The 18,509-nt window shown below is 35.2% G+C and overlaps 1 protein-coding gene across 10 annotated transcripts in view; it reads left to right on the top strand.

The window, feature by feature from the left end:
• Positions 1-18,509, top strand: part of NRG3 (neuregulin 3) — a 1,112,157-nt gene that overhangs the window by 862,323 nt on the left and 231,325 nt on the right. The gene's annotated exons all lie outside the window — the stretch shown is intronic.

Genomic DNA, 18,509 nt, shown 5'->3' with positions numbered 1-18,509 from the left:
AAATGTATGACAACCCATTGCAAGGTCTGATAAGACTCAACTTTCCCTCTCTATCCTCATTAAAAATCTAGAAAAAACATTCTCAAGATTTCAGGGTTTTAACAAAAGGGAATCTAGTGATTTCTGATTGCTCTCCCTCACCTTCTCACTAATGAAGATCCAGGTCAGCAATCTGTAGCTATCCATTTTACTGCATCCCAAATTCATCTTGTCCTGGCAAAGAACAGAACAATAGAGACACTTCTATCTCAGCATGGAGAGCTAGTGAAAACCTGTCTTTCACATGCTGTATATACAGAGAGAAATTTCTAAAATAATAAGCAGGTGAGATTGGTTTTGGCAAAGGGTTGACCCATTTAATTTAATGTAAAAAAAAAAAAAAAGTAATGTAAAAAAAAAAAAAGTCCTGTTTAGTGTGAGTGAAAGACCACCTCTACCTTCAGTCACGCCACATTAACTTCTTTACCAACAGCAACAATGAATGAAAACAAGAGTAAGTCATGAGAACAGAAGGGTATAATGTGTTTTACCAAAACTTTCTGAAAGTCTATCAAATGCCAGAGCACTCATATCACAGAGAGCCTGATCATGGTGCTTCTGGTTTGCTCTTGGCACAGATGACACACACTACAATGGGGGGGACCAAGGATGGTATGTGTAGCCAGTGTGATGAGAATGTCTCTGTTCCAGCAAAATTAGGGTAACACACATAGGCACACAAGTCCTTGGGACAAAGGAAACTTCTAACCACAAGTCCCAACTCTCATTGACAGAAATCTTCTCAATACATCCTATCATTCAAAAATAGAAATCAATAATAATAATAATAATAATAATAATAATAATAATAATAATAATACTGATCTGATCTTTAAAGAAAAAAAGAAAGGAAGAGAGGAAGGGAGAGAAGGAGGAAAAGACAGAGGAAGGGAGGAAAAAAGGAAGGGAGGGAAGGAAGGAAGGAAGAAAGGGAGGAAGAGAGAGAGAAAAAGAAAGAAAGAAAAAAAGAAAGAAAGAGAAAGAAAGAGAGAAAGATAGATAGATAGATAGATAGATAGATAGATAGATAGATAGATAGATTAGGCACAAAACACACAATGAGAAAATTCCAAGGATCCTATGTGAATGAACAGGCGGAAATGAGCTTTAGGGCTAAAGCCATGAGTTTCGAAGTAATGTATATCATGTGAAATAAAAATTAGAAAACACCCCATCCAGTGCCCTCAACTGGAATATGACCTATCTGGGTCTTTGCAGAAAAAAGAAAGCCAAAGATAAGTACTTGGCCATGGTTTGGAGTTTGAATTTACTCTTACTTTTGCCTGAGTAGATAGAGTAGCAGGTAACCTACTCCACAACCTTGGGTCCCAAGAGAGACAAATAGGAAGCTTCCCCATAGAGGTGCCCACAATCAAGGGCACATCCAGTCCCTAATGAATAAAGCTAGTGATCTCACAGGAAAATTTACAACAAAAATAAGAAAAAGCATGTAAGAAAATCATCTATGAGATAGTGTTAGCAAATGTAAAAGTCAACCCAGAATGAAGCACAAAGAGATAAGGTGAGGAACAATGTGAGAGAGTTCTAGAAAAAAGTGTGCAAAATTTGAATAGAAAACATGGGAAAGTTTCAAATCAAAAAAAAAAAGATTATAATAAATTAAATGAAAAGGAAGAGAAAAAAATCACTCCTGATAATTCATAGTGAAACATAATCATTAAAAAAAGGAAAAGGCAAAATGCCACTATCATCTCTATCATCCAACTTAATATTGGAATTCAAAAAGTCAACAAAATACAGTTGTTGGTGAGGATGTGGATAAAAGGCAACCCTCATGCACTGTTGGTGGGAATGTAAGTTGGTGCATCCACTCTGGAAAACAGTATAGAGGTTCCTCAAAAAATTAAAAGTAGAATTATGATATGATCCAGCAATTCTGCTTCTGGGTATTTTTCTGAAGAAAACAAAAACACTAATTTGAAAACATATATGCACCCCTATATGTTCATTGCAGCATTATTTACAATTGCTAACATGCTAAGATTTGGAAGCAACCTAAGTGCCTATCCACAGATGAATGGGTATAGAATACTGGAAAATTAGTCAACCATAAAAAAAGAATGAACTCTTGCCATTTGCGACAACATGGATGGACCTAGAGGGTATTATGCTAAGTGAAATAAACCAAAGACAGATGCCATATAACTTCTTATATTTAAAATCTAAACAAAACAAAACAAATGAACAAACTTAACAGAAACAGACTCAGATACAGAGAACAAACTTGTGGTTGCCAGAGGGGAGGGGAGTAGGAGAATGAGTGAAATAGGTAAGGGAAATTAAGAGGTACAAACTTCCAACTACAAAATAAGTGAGTCACAGGGATGAAACGTACAGCCTGGGACATAAAGGTAATATTGTAATAACTTTGTATGGTGACAGGTGGTAACCAGACTTATTGTGATGATCATTTTGTAATATACAGAAATATCAAATCACTGTGGTGTGCACCGTAGTGTTGTAGGTCAACTATACTTCAATAAAAACAAAGTAAAACTAAAAGAATAAACACATGAGGAAAGTCAGAAAATAGTTAATGAATTAGGAAACTAATCGTTACTATCTTCCCTTTTTCCAGAACAAACGTAGTACATATGAAAATTACAAGGTAAAAGTGATATTTTAAGTTAGAAAAAACACAGTATTTACTCTTGGGCTATCTATATGTTAACAAAACAATAAAATTAAATAACTTTTCCTCACAATTTACACAAAATAAATTTCAGGAGATTAAAGCTTTACATATGATAAAACAAAAAAATAATTTAAAAATTATTTTTAAATAGTTTAAAAATGTAATTTGGGTTTAAAGGATTCATAATTCAGCATGATGCGAATGTTGGAATTATAGTGGAAAAGATTATAAATAAATACATGGAGAATGAAATAGGACAAGTTTTTCAACCTCAAGGATAGTGAGGAAAATATGAACTCCAGGGTGCTAATTACTCACAAGTTGAAACAAACCACCATTCTTTAAATGATCACTCTTTTCTGAGAGAGATAACAAATACCAAAGATAGGTCTTTTGGAAAGAAGACACAATAAAGTTAATGAAAAAAGCCATGCCACACTATCATTTAATTGAGTGTACTCTTATCTTTCCCTCATGCCAATTCCCTTTGAAGGAAAATTATACTGAAGGAACTTAGTATGCATCTTGAGGTGAAATGCTAACAATATGGTATGCATATAGATGTTTGCTCTCTTGTGCTGTGGGACAAGGTTTGTAGACTAAATTTTAGTTTGTGGAATGAATAAATGTCATCTATCTGAACATGATTTTTTGAATTATTTTGAAATGTCAGCTCTTAACCAACATAACAAGTCTTCTCTAAGTAATGATATTTAATATCAGATTTGATTTCAACTCAGATTTTGTGTGTTCGTGGTTTTCATTTCAGAAAGGATAATATTGCTTTGTAGAAGTTAGACATGATTGCTTCCTATTCAATTGCTTTGATGTGCCTATTTCTCTGAACAAAAATCTCTTTTTAAATGCTCTTTTGATATATGAGCCCATGGTTCCAGTGAAATTACTTCTGAATGCAAAATGTGATGCAAGCTTTAGAGTTTGCTAAAAGTAGTTATTTTGATAGATTTGTTGATATTTTCTTGATAGTCAATGAACCAAAATTTGCTTTAAAATTTTTTCATTGTGAATATACAAAAGTAAACAGCAGGCAACAACCACTTTCCGAAGCAGGAAAAACATTTTATTGCCAGTTTTTCCTTTTAATTTTTGGTGGACCTCCTCATTTTTATTGTGACACTGACTTTTAATGCGGATACTAAAGTTTGAAGAGGTCAGGCTAAGCATTAAAAAAATGACCACAACTAGTTAAAGATTTAGGAAAAGAACACATTATATACTTTCTTCCAGATTTGCTTGTATTGAGTGGAAATTAATCTGAGAAATAGTTTAAGGATGAGGATGGATTTTACTATTTGCTTGAAGTTGGTTGGTAGAGTAATAGATGATTTAAATATAGGTCTAAATGTTTTGGTGCAACATTCTTTCCCTTACTCCAGATCAATAATGTGGTCTTGGCAGTGGAGTTGAGAGTGGGAGCATAGTTTTCTTGTAGTACAGCTCTTAGTAAACTATTCTTTCTTATTCTGAGAATAAGTCTTCTATATCAAGTAGTTCACTGATATCCTTCATGAATTAAAGAACAGTATACGAGAACATTTAATATGACCCTCTTAGCAAATTTCAAGTATAGAATATAGTATTAACCATAGTCACATTGCTATGCAGTAGATCTCCAGAAGTTAATCACCTGAGTGTTTTCGTCACGCACACAACCACAAAAAAATGGTAACTATGTGAGGCGATGGATATGTTAATTAGCTTGATTGTGGTGATTATTTCACAATATATCAAACTAGCAAGTTGTACACTTCAAATATTTAGTTATCAGTTTTATCTCAAAAAAAGGAAAATATATGGATACATATATAAGTATATACTAATATTAATAAGTGTATTCATCATTCAGAATATTTGTTTGACTCCTCACTTTATTAAATTAGGATAGTTGTAGCCTTATCCTTTTTATCTCTCCTCCTCTGCTCTGCTGTCATCCTATTTCTACCATGTATTTTAACACTTAAATGTTCTGTAGCCATAAACATCTTCCTTACCTTATGGGTATATTTTAAACGCTGGGACTCTATGAAGAATATTAATCTTTTCATGCTAATATATTGTGCACTTCAAAGCCAAGTAGAGTATTTACTTTCTTCAGACTTCTCGGGTTTTCTGGAGTATCTAACAGCTCTTTCAAACCCCACATCCTCAGCTTCCCTAGTGACCAATTATTTTTACTTTTTTCCTGGATCCCTTTGTCTCCAGCACCCTTCTGCACAGTTTCCCTCTCAATCCACTGCCCAGATGTTCTCCTGGGACTTATGATCTCTGTTGTCCTGGCTTGCAAATGTTGCTTTCTGATTTTCTTGCCTTCCTGTTTAAAGTTTGTTTTCCCTTCTTGGACCAAAGAAAGATCATACATTTCTTGAGTATCACTAGTGTGTTTGAATATGTCCTTATTCTATGCTCATGCTAGCAGAGATATTTTTAAATTCTTTTGATGGACCCTTTTAATTTGAGATTTAGATCTGTCTGCTCTGTGAAACATTTTATTATTTTCTGGATAATTTTCATCTCCCCAGTTTTTGTTTTCTGTTCTCTCATTCTTAAAATTCTCTTTGTTGTCTATTGGATTTCCTGGGGTGATTTTTTTCTTTTATCTTTTCCCAGTATTTGTCAATTTTCTTTATTTATTGGGAGATTTCTTTGTCTTCCTACTCTTGTTTTAATTCTTTTTGTTTTAAACACAGCATTTTAATCTCTAAGAGCTCTTTCAGATCCACCGATTTTTCCTTTCCCCAAGAATTTTGCCACAAAAATGAATGAGATACTTTTTTGCATCTCTCTAAAGGTAGTTTGTTATTTTCTTACTTCCTGTGAATCCTCTCTGTAATCTCTGGGAATCATCTCTCTCTCTCTGTGGTCCTCTGTTTACATTTGAAAGCAAGACATGAGAAGCTCATTTGGAGCTCTGTGTAATTGTGTACTGCTGGTTGACTTGGGGTCTTCATTTTAGGATACCTGGCTTGAGCTGGTGTCATTCTGAGGGCCCTTAAATGTCACAATGTCATTGGAGTCACAATTTCTCTATGGAATTGCCTTCCCCTCTCCTATCTAAGGACAGAGTAGGGAATGTTCCCAGTTCCATACATGGTATTTTCCCGTTTCTCTCCACCAGCATGTGTTTGGTCACAGGTCCTCCTTATACTCTCATGTGTGCTAGGCACATTTTCAGTCCCAAGTCTATGCTTTTACTGGGAATACTGTCTCACTTCTCAATCATGTCCCACACTGGTAATTCCTCCATCTCAGGGCAATAGTTACTGCTCTTCCATGAACTTGCTGCCTTCCATAATTCATAGAAATTTATTATACCCTGATACTTCTTTACCAGTCTCTTATTTGTTGTTGATTTATGACCTATTGATTCTTATACTTAACATTTTCACTGGGTCCCAGGAAGAAAAGAAAATATATACAGGTGGTCAATCTCCCATCTTTAAGCAGAGATTATCCTAGAGATTTATAACTCCATCTTAAATAACCTGCCTAGCACCAAGTAATTGTAGATATTCCAATCTCTTCAAGCATCCAGACCAAATGTTCTTTTTTTTTTTTTCAGCCACAGTGCCTAACATCATTTTCTGAATTGATGCAAACAGCACATTCACTAAAAGCTGTTCTACCATTGATAGCAACTGATGTCATTGACTATTTTAATGATATAAAATGCTTCACTTTGTTTTAAGTGGAATTTCTTTGTATCTTTTTCATTGGATTAAAACAGATTTTTCCAGATTCTTAAACCATGTAAAGCAAAGACAAAAGCTTTTGACAGAAAATCCATGTTGCAAGAGTGGAAATAGCTTTTGCTCTTGAGTACCCAGATTGCTGAAGTTCAAGTTTGCTCCCAATTTTAAACTTAACTCTCAAGCAATTTGATCATGGAACAAAATAAAATGTGTATAACTGTTGTCTTCATATGTATTTAAGATCCTATACTTAAAGAAGCAATCACTCATAAAATGGACATTCCAACAATCAGAAATGACAGGAGCCCTTTATCATCATCTTTGTCAGTTTTTGAGGACTAAAGCTGACATGTTCCAAATTGTATCTAGATTATTCAGAATATTTTAATGCATAGAGAAAATGGAAATGAATACCTTGTGAGATAAGATTATCATTAGCAAACATTGTGGGTTTTATTTTTTTTTTTGAATAAATCTAATTTTGGGTGCATAACATACTAGGATATTACATAATTTGCATGTGGCTTCTTTGTGCTCTCATCCTAGAATACCTCAAACACTAGTGCAGAAACTGAGCTCTACTAATATATTCTAAATCCCTGTTTCTATATTTCGTACCCATCTTGACTGATAACTTGAGAAAAATATACTTGAAAAAGCTTAATCATTTGGCTTAAATTTCAAATGTGTATTCTAATGAATTCTGGACTGAATCTTAGTCCCTTCGGGCTGCTATAGCAAAATACCGCAGACTGGGTAGCTTGTAAACAACAGAACTTTATTTCTCACAGTTCTGGAGACTAGGAGTTTGAGAGGAGGGAGCAAGTATGATTGGAGGATGACCTTCCTCCTGGTTGCAGCCTTCTTACTGTGTCTTCACATGGTGGAAGGCGTTGGGAGCTCTGTAGGGTCTCTTTTATAAAACACTATTCCCATTCATGAGGACTTCACCTTCATGACTTAAGACCTCCCAAAGGCTGCATCTCCTCATACTATCACCCTGGGAATTAAGATTTCAACATATGAATTTTGGGAGAACACAAACATTCAAACCATAGCAACTGTCAACTTTAAAACAACTTCATATAAATTTTTGAATTTTGAAGAACTACAAAAATGATTGCAATATTGAAAGATATTTTGGATTTTTTCCCCTTAAATATGATTTAAGAGTAAAATAATTCTTATCACTGTGATATTTATTTAGGATACATCTGAGTTGGATTGTTGATTTTGACATACGTTTATTCTTCACAGTGAGGTGAAGAGCAGTAGACTGGGATTAGAAGACTAAATTTTAAGTCCCAGCTCTGCAAAGTCAGGGTGTGAAAATTACTAGCATTAAGTCAAAAAACTTTCTCTCTTTTCTCCTCTTTTTTAAGTGTGGATTGAGATAATGCTCACTAAATATTTGAATATAACCAAATATAACATTTTTGTATGCACACTAATACACATGTAAACAATGCAGTGGTTGAGAATTGTAAGATTCCTTTGAAGAATCTTTGCTTGGTATTATGAAACAGCTAATTTATAATATGATGCAGACCCAACCTTCACTTCTGTAAAGTTTTAATCTTGAGATTGTAATTTAGCAATATTGAGATATTAAAAAATTGAAATATTCTGCACCTGGTGTAGGGTATAAATCTATATAAAGCAACCATGTTCTTTGGTTCTTTAATGAATACAATAAAAATGGGTCATTATATTACTCTTATTTGTTTTACTTACATTCTTTTTTAATATGAAAATCAAATAGTGGCATGAATATGCATGGTATTTTAACTACATTAAATTATAAAAGTGAAAGTTTTAAATTTTGATGATTATAGTGATTTAGAAAAGCCCCTCAAAACTTTCATTATTTTTCTTTCTGCTCAGGTACTTTAGAAAAATGGGAGGGTGTATCAAGAATCTGAGCATAGTTTACAAAACACTATTCCCAATGATGACCCCTCTTTTCAAAACCCTAATGTGGACAAAATCACATTTTTTTAGCTCTAGCCTCTATTCCTTGAGCACATCTTCTGTAAATGCCCATTATGATGATGATCTTTTTAAATGGCCATTACAGTGGAATCCTGGTTTGTGTCAAAATATGTTCTTAGGAGGTGGCCTAGGTTCCTCAGCCAGATGAGATGAGGGACATTCTGAAAGCAGAAGTGCCAAGGCAAGACTGAAAATCCCTCAGACAAGAGGTGGAAAGAAACAAACACTAGGAATGTGTTTTGGCAATCTGAACGTGTTCCAGGCAGCGTTGTCAGAATGGAACCAAAATAGACCATAAATTCAGATGGGCAGTGTAGATACATTGTGAATATAGGCTGAGATAGATGCCAGTCTTGAGATAAGGGCTGGCAGGAAGCTCTGTGTCCTCTGTGGGGCTAGCTGGAGTAGAAATTAGGACTCTCCTTTGGGTGCCATGGTGAAGGAACAGAATACTCAAGAGCTCTAGGGAAATGGTATTTAGGTCTTCTCAGTGGGACATTTATCAGAATGAGAGACAAAAAAAAAATAGGTGGCTGCTTCCTAAAGGTATCAGGTGATATACTGGCATGGACTCCCTGAAAGCTTGATCTAGCAGAAGGAATAATATCCTGCTGATTTGTAGGGCACAAATTCTTGACATGATGATCCAAAGATTAATCCTGGCTCTTGGATAACAATGGAAGATCACACAAGGGTCTCAATACATCTAACTGAAGTGAATTATGATGGAGCAAAGGGTACCAGATGGATTAACATTCCAGAATCTGGTACATTTTTCTCAAAGTTTCATTATTTTTCTTCCCAAACAAGTTGTTAATCATGGAGAAAATAGAAATAATATGCGATAAAATATGATATGTTTTTGATGAACTTTTCTCTGATGATTTAATTTAGTCATATGTGTGAAGTATTCTTTCTAATGTTAAAAAATTTAAAAGAAGACAAAAAACTAGGCCAATGTTTTATTCTATGGCCTATAGTGTCTGGATTTAAATGCTAGGTGCTACAATTACTGAGCTTGAGTTCCATTTTGGGATATGCAAAGGCGTCCCGTATTAACTGGTCAGTCTCATTTATCAGTGGACTCTTGATATCTCAGCAGTCTAGCTAATCCTTAGAAGTGTGGCAATCATGTGAATTTGTCTGCCTAAGCTCCTCTGTGCTGAGGTGAAAGTGTTCTTAGAACTTAGAGGAAAATAAATAATAAATAATAAATAAATGTATTCCCTTGTTCATTCCATCATTCATGAAACTTACTAGTACCTGCTAAATGCCAGGAGCTCAGTTAGGTTATCCTGATTCAATGGAGAGTTCATTAATTATTGTGTTAAGTGGCTGACATGTCAAACTATCCAGCTCAATAGCACCTCAAATGAAGAATATCCAAAACTACACTCATGATTTTTTTCTCCCAAACCTGTTCTGCTTTCTCTGTCATCTATGTCAACATTGACTGTATTGCCTCAGCCAATTTGGAATTCACCTTCAGTTTCTCCCTTTTTCTTATACCTGTGTCCAAATAAATCACTAAGTTTTATTTATACTCCGTCCAAACCACATCAAAAATCTGATTCTTTCTGTATTGCCACTACTGCATTTCAGACCATCATCCTCTCTCACTGGATTATTACTGTAATATCCCTACCAACCTCTCTAGTCTTGCTGATCTCTAATCCATAGGCAAGGATATATTTCTGTTCTATCTTTAAGTTTACTGATCCTTTCTCATGTTGTGTTCATTCTGCTATTAAGCTCCTCCAGTGACTTTTTGAAAATTTGGTTATTGCATTTTTCAGTTGCATAATTTAAATTTGATTATTTTTATATTTCTCTTTGTTAGTGAGATTATCTGTTTTATAACTGGTTTCAAGGATACTTGTAGTTGCTTATTAAAGCAATTTTATGATGGCTACTTTAAAATCTTTGTCAAAAGGTTCTACATCTGTGTTACCTTAATGTTGTATCTTTTATTTTTCACTCAAACTGTGTGATTTCCCTGCTTCTTGGCATGACGAGTGCTTTTCATTTATAACTTGGATACTTTGACTATTATGTTTGGGAGACTCTGGATAAAATTTCTATTTTAGCAAACAATCACCCTTTTGACATTCAGCATGCAGATACTGACCTACTTTTTTAAGCTCCAGTTCTAATGACAACTTAATTTTCAAAGCCTTTGAGATGTTATTTTCATCTGCTTAGTTTGTCTGGTGCCACCGGGTCTTGGGTCTTTTGCTGATCCCTGCTGGTGCCATCTGTGAGGCAGATAGTGATTCTCCAGACTGGACTTCCCTGTTCTCTAGGGCCTGGGAAAGCATTTTCCCTGGCCTCTGATTGTCTATGGGCTCTTGCTTTATCCTGGCCAAACTTCTGGGCTGCCTGTTGTCTCTGGGAGGGAGGGGGAGGGGGGAAGGGACTCCAACCCCAAGGGCAGAGAGTGCTTCCCTTGGCTTGTTGTTTGTAGAACCCCAGTTCAATCAGGGAAGGAAAGGACCTACCTGGGCTGCTTACTCCTGCCGGTTTGGGATTCAGGGAACACCAGGTCTGGATCATCTGCTGTTGTGTGGAGTGGTGTGGGAATTGGAAGATGTTGGGGCATAATGTTGTTCCTCTAGTCCTGTGGTCCCTAGCTAGTTTGCGTTCCTCTTCCCACCTTTCAGAGTCCTCCTATGGTAGCCTATCGTGTTATTTTCAGGGTTTATAGTTGTGCTAAGATGGTAGAAATAAAGAATAATGAGTCTATGTCATCTTATCCACACCAGAAATCAAGGCTATCCTTCTAAAGCACGCTTTCTTGTTACCTTCCACTTAAGATTCCTCAGGTAATTCTCAATGCTCTCAGGTAAAATCAGTGCCCCTAATCTATCTTTATCAGGTAGGACTCTTTACTGCATATAACGTAAAACAAAATTCAAAGATAATCAATAAAGCTGGTATTTTGGCTTTTATAACTGAATTTCAGAGTTATCAGGAAAGGCTCTATTCTAAGCTCAAACCACATGGCCAGAACCAATTGCTTGAATTTGCTTCTGATTGGTTCTCTCATGGTGTTTGTGAGATGGTTGCCAGTTTTTCTTGGGCTATCATATTCAGGTTCATACCCAAAGGCAAGGACAATGTCCTTACATCTTCCCTGACTCCCACAAACACCAAGAAAAAAGTCTAAAATCCTGGATTTCATTTCGATTAGATAACTTTGACCAAATGTTAACTCTGAGTGTGTAGTAGGTCTTCCTTTTACTCCCCTTCCCTAAAGGGTGGGTTAGAATCAATCTTTCCTGAATACATGGACTTTAAGGAAAGAAAATAAAGGCTGTGTTACATAAAGAAAGGAGGAATGGATGCATCAGGACCAAAAAAAATCCCTGCAAATGTCATTATAGTGGTTTTCAAATACTGCCCTTATCTCTACCCTGCCTGCTTTGCTAACTTCAGCTCTCCTGGTGTATCTTCTTATACTTAGGCCATTCAGAATTGATTTTGAATTTTTAGACTTTTCCCATCTTTGGAACTATGGTTATGCTGCTTCCTTTGGTTGAAACACCTAACTCCTCCAGCCATCTCTCCAAAACTCACACTCTCTCAATATCTCTTTCTCTCTCTCTCTCTTCCCCCCTCCCCCTTTCACACACACACACACACACCTTTTTGTGTATTTACTTCGTACTTCTTTGCTTTCATTTTAGGACTCAGTCTGCAACTATCCCTCACACTCAAAACTAGGTGATGCTGTATTGATTTTGTGCCCTCTTGTCTTTTACTATAGCATGTATTATATACCCTACTGCAGTGGCCAGTTACCTGAGCTATGTCCCTCACTAGCTTGTAAAGGCAAAATTGCCCTTCACAACTTTATCCTTATTACCTACCAAAGTGCTTCTTCAGTAATTCACTTTCAAAGGCTCTAGGTGAGTATATCATGCTATGAATGTATAAAGAATAGACTAATTATAATATCTAGGCAAACAGGGAGTAGTCTATGTAGGAGCTGTACCATGAAAAAAGAGGAGGAATTCTCTAGGACTTAGAAGTTACAGAAGGGCATTACAGTCAGTAGAAAGTTACTTCATGGATACAGGCAAATATCATAGATATACTACCTGTTTTATTTTGGTTTTTTTCTCCTAAAATGAGCCTGAACAGGTTCCTCTGTCCCCATGGACATTATCCTTCTGTCTTCAAATCCAAGCTGAAGCTACTTCTGCAGTCCTAAGAAACTGGCAATTTGTAGCTCCCTGGAGTCCACATGGCATAGCCTGGTCTTGTTTGTTACTACTCTCTTTTCAGTGTGTAGGAATGAAGAATGAGTATCAAATTATCTGAATGTTAAAACTCAAATACAAATATCAAGACCATTTAACATCACTGATTGTTTTGAATTCTGAGCCTAGCTTTTGCAGGCTACAATGCTGGAGAGAACCACTTGGTTATGTCACTATTTTCTAGTCAAAGTCCACTCCAGGCATAATGAACCTAGTCTTAATGAAAATAGCTTTATTCTTATGCCATACAACGGCAGATTATATCATATAGCTAAAGAAATAGAGTTGAAAATTCCTTTAAGAATATTTCCTGTGAAAGGAGTTTAGAAAGTCAGTCAAACAAGAGTGATTGTACTTTATACATTTTATGTTTGTTGTTTTCGTTTTGGTTGAAATTGGAGAATCTAGCATTGGCATTGTTGCTTCCTTGTTTGAGAGTAGGAGAAATTGAAATTATCACTAGGCAAAGAAGTTTTTGGTTGATCTTCTGTTGCCACTGTGAGCAAATAAAATTATATAGAGGTTAGAAATTACCACAGCTTCCTTGATACTGTACTACCAAAAGAGAATAAAATATCTGTCATTTGAAAAGAGAAAGGAGAAAGTAATATCCCTTAAGGTCGAAGTTTGAACTGGTAAATTTAAGTACATTCCTTTACTTAATCCTCACTGGAGTTATGCATATGCACCCACCACCTAAATTTATCAAATGTTAATATTTTAACCATATTTATTTCAGAAGGATTATTTAAGAGAATAAAAGATTGTAATTATATGTGAAGCTTCCTGCCTTGCCTTGTTATATTCCCCTGTTCCCTTTATCAAGAAAATCATGATGCTGTATTCCATGGTTATCATTCTCGTCTAAGTTTCTAGGTGATTAACAATAAAGGGTGTTACTCTATATTTTTTCAAATATTATTTATAGCTACCTTTATTATATATCAATATTCTATATAAGGGGTGTCCATTTGTGATCTGTCCTTTTTTTGCTATATTTTCTTTTACCTCTATTATTATCACACTTATAGGTTTATCATATACCTTAATATCATGTAAGGCGAGTCCTTTCTACATCAATATTATTTATTATTGACCTTTGCTCTTTTACATAAATTTTTTAATAAATTTGTCAAGTTTTATGAAAAGTCTCACTGAAATTTTCATTGGAATTGTATTGGAATTATTAATTAGTTTAAGGGAAATTTTTATCTTCAGAAAATTGACTCCTCTCACTCATGAACCTGTTGTATCATTCTATTTAGGTTCTTGTTAATAAATCTCTATTTTTATCTATTTATCTATGTGTTTTCTCTATAACAATCTTGCACATCTTTTGGTTTTATTCCTACTACATTAGGAAGACATTGTTGCTATTGTGAATGGTACTCATTTTCCATTATATATTCCAGTGGACTATTTGGGGTATATAGGATTTTTTTCAAGTCAATCTTTTATCCATCATCCTTGCTAAAATCCTAGTATACTAGGCTCATTTTTTTTCCTTATTAAAAGGCATTTTTTGGTAAAAGTTCAAGATTGGTAAACTGATGGTCTCTGAAAACCTTGAAAATGTCTTTATGTTATCCTAGATAGATAGTTTTGTGTCCAATTTGAGGATGATAGTTATTTTCTGTTAGTGCTTTAAAAATATTTTCCACTATGTTCTAAAATTTTTTAACTTTTTTTTTTAATTAATTAATTTTTGGCTGCGTTTGGTCTTCGTTGCTACACTTGGGCTTTCTGTAGTTGCGGCAAGCGGGGGCTACTCTTCCTTGCAGTGCACGGGCTTCTCATTGCCGTGGTTTCTCTTGTTGTGGAGCACGGGCTCTAGGCACACAGGCTTCAGTAGTTGTGGCACACGGGCTCAGTAGTTGTGGCTCGGGACTCTAGAGCACAGGCTCAGTAGTTGTGGTGCACGGGCTTAGTTGCTCCGCGGCATGTGGGATCTTCCCAGGCCAGGGCTTGAACCCGTGTCCCCTGCATTGGCAGGTGGATTCTTAACCACTGCACCACCAGGGAAGTCCTATGTTCTAGAATTTAATATTACTAAGAAATACTCTGCTGCTATTCTTATTTGTATCCCTTTTTTAGAAAATTATATTTTCTCTATGACATTTTTATAACAGCTTTAATGAGATATCATTTACATACCATGATATTCACACGGTATATAAGTTCAGTCTGTCCAATTCAGTTCTTTTTAGTATATACACAGAGTTGTGAAACCCATCACCACTATCAAATTGTGGTATATTTTCATCACCCCAAATGAAATCCCGTATCTATTAGAAGTCACTCCCAATAGCCTCCCCTCTTCCCCTAACAACAACTCCTAATCTACTTTCTGTTTATATGGATTTGCCTATTCTGGACATATTGTATAAATGAAATCATACAATATACTTTTTGTGTGTGTCTGACATCTTGCATTTAGCATAATGTATTTAAGGTTCACTCATGTGGCATGTGTCATTCTTATTACAAAGCAGTATACCATTGTATGGATGTAAGATATTGTTTATTTATTCATCAGTCAATAAATATTTGGGTTATTTTAAAATTTAAGCCTTTATGAAATAATGCTGCTATGAACATTCATGTACAAGTTTTTATGTGTACATATGTTTTCATTTATTTTGTGTGTATACTAGTAGAATAGCTGGATGATGTGGTAACTACATGTTTAACATTTTAAATTACTGAAAAGAATTTTCCAAACCAGCTCCAACATTTCACATTTCCACCAGCAATGTATGAGGTTCAAATTTCTCCACATGTTCACCAACAATTTTTATTAACTTTTTAATTTAATTTTTAGGGCAAAAACTTGTACCTTGTTGTTTTGATGTGCATTCCCATAATGTTTAATGATTTGGAGCATCATTTTGTTTGTTTAGTGACCATTTGTGTAGAAAAATATTTATTCAAATCCTTTGCCCATTTGTTAATTGAGTTGCTTTTGTATTGTTGAATTTTAAGAGTTCTTTTATCTATTCTGGATACAAGTGCCTTATTAATTTTATGATTTGGAAATATTTTCTCTCATTCTGTGTATCTTCTTTTCACATTGTTGAAGGTTTATTTTGTCTGATATTAGTTTAGCCATCCAGTCTCTATTTTAGTTAATGTTTCCATGGTAGTTTTTTCTGCCCTTTTAATCTGTTTGGTTCTTTGAATCTAAAGTATGTTTCTTGTAGATGACATAAGACTAGGATCATTTTTTTAAAATCCATTCTGCTAATATCTACCTTTTAATATGAATGTTTAACCCACTTACATTTTCAAAAAATTTTTATTGGAGTGTAGTTGATTGAAAATGTTGTGTTGCGGATGTACAGCAGAGTGAATCAGTTATACATATACATATATCCACTCTGTTTTAGATTCTTTTCCCATATAGGCCATTACAGAGTGTTGAGTAGTTCTCCCTGTGCCATACAGTAGGTCCTTATTAGTTATCTATTTTATATATAGTAGTGTGTATATGTCAATCCCAACTTCCCAATTTATCCTTCCCCCTTCTTTACCTCCTGGTAACAGTAAGTTTGTTTTCTACATCTGTAACTCTATTTCCGTTTTGTAGATAAGTTTATTTGCACCCCTTTTTTAGATTCCACATATAAGCGATATCATATGATATTTGTCTTTCTCTGTCTGACTTACTTCACTCAGTATGACAATCTCTAGGTCCATCCATGTTGCTGCAAATGGCATTATTTTGTTCTTTTTTATGGCTGAGTAATATTCCATTGTATATATGTACCACATCTTCTTTATCCATTCCTCTGTTGATGGACATTTAGGTTACTTCCATGTCCTGGCTATTATAAATAGTGCTGCAATGAACATTAGGGTGAAGGTATCTTTAAGAATTACGGTTTTCTCTGGATATATGCCCAGGAGTGGGATTGCTGGGTCATATGGTAATTCTATTTCTAGTTTTTTAAGAACCTTTGTACTGTTCTCCATAGTGGCTATACTAGTTTACATTCCCACCAACAGTGCAAGAGGGTTCCCTTTTCTCCACACCTTCTCCAATATTTATTGTTTGTAGACTTTTTGATGATGGCCATTCTGACTGGTATGAGGTGATACCTCATTACAGTTTTGATTTGCATTTCTCTAATGATTAGTGATGTTGAGCATCTTTTCATGTGCTTTTTGGCCATCTGTATGTCTTCTTTGGAGATATGTCTATTTAAATCTTCTGCCCATTTTTTGCTTGGGTTGTTTGTTTTTTTGATATTGAGCTGCATGAGCTTTTGTGTATTTTGGAGATTAATCCCTTGTTGGTTGCTTCATTTGCAAATATTTTCTCCCATTCTGAGGGTTGTCTTTTCATTGTGTTTATGGTTTCCTTTGCTGTGCAAAAGCTTTTAAATTTAATTAGGTCCCATTTATTTATTTATTTTAATTTTTTTTGAATTTTATTTTCTTTTTTATATAGCAGATTTTTATTAGTTATCTATTTTATACATATTAGTGTATATATGTCAATCCCAATCTCCCAGTTCATCACACCACACCATCACCACCCCCCCCACCACTTTCCCCCCTTGGTGTCCATACGTTTGTTCTCTACATCTGTGTCTCTATTTCTGCCTTGCAAACTGGTTCACCTGTACCATTTTTCTAGATTCCACATACCTGCGTTGATATACGATATTTGTATTTCTCTTTCTGACTTACTTCACTCTGTATGACAGTCTCTAGGTCCATCCAAGTCTCTACAAATGACCCAGTTTCATTCCTTTTTATGGCTAATATTGCATTTTATATATGTACTACATCTTTTTTATCTGTTCATCTGTCAGTGGGCATTTAGGTTGCTTCCATTATCTGGCTTTTGTAAATAGTGCTGCAATGAACATTAGGGTGCATGTGTCTTTTTGAATTATGGTTTTCTCTGGGTATATGCCCAGTAGTGGGATTGCTGGGTCATATGGTAATTCTATTTTTAGTTTTTTAAGGAACTTCCATACTGTTCTCCATAGTGGCTGTATCAGTTTACATTCCCACCAACAGTGCAAGAGGGTTCCCTTTTCTCCACACCCTCTCCAGCATTTGCTGTTTGTAGATTTTCTGATGATGGCCAATCTAACCAGTGAGAGGTGATACCTCACTGTAGTTTTGATTTGCATTTCTCTAATAATTAGTGATGTTGAGCAGCTTTGCATGTGCCTCTTGGCCATCTGTATGTCTTCTTTGGAGAAATGTCTATTTAGGTCTTCTGCTCATCTTTTGATTGGGTTGTTTTTTTTTTTTTAATATTGAGCTGCATGAGCTGTTTATATATATTGGGGATTAATCCTTTGTCCATTGATTCATTTGCAAATATTTTCTCCCATTCTGAGGGTTGTCATTTCGTCTTGTTTACAGTTTCCTTTGCTGTGCAAAAGCTTTTAAGTTTCATTTGGTCTCAGGCTTCCTTGGTGGCACAGTGGTTGAGAATCCGCCTGCCAATGCAGAGGACACGGGTTTGAGCCCTGGTCAAAGTATGCATCATAATCTCATCAATACAGTTTATATTTATTACTTTATGTAATTGTCTTTTAAATTAGAATAAAATAGTACAAAAATCTGTACTGTATTTAATATTTATATATTTATCTTTATTGTTGCTCTTTATTTTTTCATGTAGATTTGAGATACTGTCTAATGTTCTTTGATTTCAGCCCTAAGTACTCTTTTTAGTATTTCTTGTAGGATAGCTCTGCTAGTGACAAATTCCCCGCCCCGCCCCCCCCTCCCCCCGCATGTAGAAATGCCTTAATTTCCCCCTTGGTTTTGAAGAACACTTTTGCTAAATATAGAATTCTTGATTAATTGTGTTTTCCTTTCAACAGT

Source organism: Balaenoptera musculus, chromosome 16 (assembly GCF_009873245.2).
Source record: "Balaenoptera musculus isolate JJ_BM4_2016_0621 chromosome 16, mBalMus1.pri.v3, whole genome shotgun sequence".
Lineage (NCBI taxonomy): Eukaryota > Metazoa > Chordata > Mammalia > Artiodactyla > Balaenopteridae > Balaenoptera > Balaenoptera musculus.
The sequence above is the reverse complement of the archived record's forward strand: the minus strand, read 5'-3'. Positions and strand labels throughout refer to the sequence as shown.